Source organism: Babylonia areolata, chromosome 1 (assembly GCF_041734735.1).
Source record: "Babylonia areolata isolate BAREFJ2019XMU chromosome 1, ASM4173473v1, whole genome shotgun sequence".
Lineage (NCBI taxonomy): Eukaryota > Metazoa > Mollusca > Gastropoda > Neogastropoda > Buccinidae > Babylonia > Babylonia areolata.
In genome coordinates, this window is record NC_134876.1 from 10815099 (window position 1) to 10817598 (window position 2500).

A 2500-nucleotide genomic window follows, 5' to 3' on the forward strand; every position below is an offset into this window, starting at 1 on the left:
TATTATTATTATTATTATTATTATTATTATTATTATTCCTAATCAACACCTCTCAGGCGTTTCTCACCCATACTTCGTTGAGTGCACGACATGGGTTTTACTGGGTTATAAGATCACTGGGGTAACCTAGTTCCCACTTTTTTTTTTTTTTCGTTTTCAAAGACCCTTCAATTTGATCTGATATATTGTTTCCACTGAAGCAATCATTCCATCAGAATTTCTGTGGTGTTTTTTTTTCCCATAGCAGGCTTCGAATTCCGTTCGTGGGTACTTATACGTACAAGGGTTATTGAAACTTTTGACCCATTCCATTTATATATCTTTTTTTTCTGTCCTGGTGATAGTCGTATCATTTTTTTTTTTCTGAAATAACTGTAATTCAGGGGATTATGTTTTGAGATTAAACAGACGTACGTATATACGCCCAGCTAGCAAAAAAAAAAAAGCGAGAGATATGAATATGGCCTAGCTGAGAGAGAGAGAGAGAGAGAGAGAGAGAGAGAGAGAGAGAGAGAGAGAGAGAGAACAACAAACAATGGACAATAATTAATATCATCAGTAGAGTGAACATGCTGTTTCCCATGGGGACATACGGCTTGTCATCTTTATGTATTATATGAAATCAAATGGGGAAAAACACGAAAAAATTAAACACAATAAAATAAAGTATTAAGGGAAATCATTACTGTCTAAGTGGTAATCAACATCAACCAGTAGGCTAATTACCATCTGGAAAAAAAAAAGAGAAAATAATCTAAAGCAGTTCCGCGCCCAGTTTAGTTCTTCTGTTGTAATTTTTGTTTGTGTAAGTTTTTTTGTTTTTTTTTTTGCTTCTGCAATAAACGCAGCGAATGACCACATGCCATCATCATCATCATCATCATCTCTCTCTCTCTCTCTCTCTCTCTCTCTCTCTCTCTCTCTCTCTCTCTCTCTCTCTCTCTCTCTCTCTCTCTCTCTCTCTCTCTCTCTCTCTCTCTGTAGTGGCGGCCTAAAGGAATAAAAGTTGTTCTTTCTTCTCTCTCTCTCTCTCTCTCTCTCTCTCTCTCTCTCTCTCTCTCTCTCTCTATCTATCTATCTATCTATCTATCTGTGTGTGTGTGTGTGTGTGTGTGTGTGTGTGTGTGTGTGTGTGTGTGTGTGTGTGTAGTGGCGGCCTAAAGGAATACAATTTGTTCTTTCCTCTCTCTCTCTCTCTCTCTCTCTCTCTCTCTCTCTCTCTCTCTCTCTCTCTCTCTCTCTCTCTCTCTCTCTGTAGTAGACCAGCCAAGACACTTCTTCCTACCAATGATTTAAAGACTTTACATTTGAGAATTTTTCTGTATTCTTCACATCGGAATAACAAGTGAAATTCATTTTCTATCCTTTCATCTATTTTACGTATTGGGCAAAAGCTTCTCGGTTGCATACGTTGAAAGACAAGAAATCCATCGTTAAGAGAGAGGCAGAGAGAGGTTGAGAGGGAGACAGAGGTAGAGAGGGAGAGAGCGAGATGGAGACATACAGACATACAGACAGACAGACAAAATGACACAAAAGTAGTGTCTGAATGAAAGAAGAAAAAACAAACAAACAAACAAAACACCGAGAGAAAGAAAGAAAGAAAGAAAGAGAGAAATACAGACAGAAAGAAAGAAAGAATGAAAGAAAGAAAAATCTCCGAAAAACAGACCGACACAAAGTGATACCATGCCTTGTCCCCATGCCAGCCATGTAATTACATGTGCCCTGTATCCCTGCACGTGTTTGCGGCCTGTTCTGTTCTTTTGCGGCTGCAGAGACAGCAGAAAGAGACAGATGGATGTGAGGAGGGAGAAACTCCTCCCAGGCGGCGTCGGCAGAACGCCTTGAGGCAACCCTTCTCTCTCTCTCTCTTCTCTCTCCCTCTCTCTGTCTGTCTGTCTGTCTGTCTGTCTGTCTGTCTGTCTCTCTCTCTCTCTCTTTCTCTCTCTCTGTCTGTCTGTCTGTCTGTCTGTCTGTCTGTCTGTCTGTCTGTCTCTCTCTCTCTCTCTCTCTCTCTCTCTCTCTCTCTCTCTCTCTCTCTCTCTCTCTCTCCCTCCCTCCTGTCTATCTGTCTGTCTGTCTGTCGCTCTCTCTCTCTATCAGTCAGTCTGTCTCTCTCTGTCTCTCTCAGTCTCTCTCTCATTCTCTCTCCCTCTCCCTCTCTCTCTCACTCTCTCTCTCTCTCTCTCTCTCTCTCTCTCTCTCTCTCTCTCTCTCTCTCGCGGTTTTCTTCTGTGTCTCTCTGTGTCAGTCAGTCAGTCTGTCTGTCTGTCTGTTTGTCTCTCTATCTCTCTCATTCTCTCTCCGTCTCCTCCCTCCCTCTCTCTCGCGCTTTTTTCTGTGCCTCTGTCTGTCTGTCTCTGTGTGTGTGTGTGTCTGTCTCTCTCTCTCTCTCTCTCTCTCTCTCTCTCTCTCTCTCTCTCTCTCTATATATATATATATATATATATATATATATATATATATCTTTCATTCACTCTCCCTCACCCACTCTCTC

At 41.5% G+C, this 2500-nt stretch overlaps 1 protein-coding gene across 2 annotated transcripts in view; it reads left to right on the top strand.

The window, feature by feature from the left end:
- LOC143291147 (innexin unc-9-like) overlaps positions 1 to 2500 on the top strand; it is a 492319-nt gene that overhangs the window by 187483 nt on the left and 302336 nt on the right. The window lies entirely within an intron of this gene.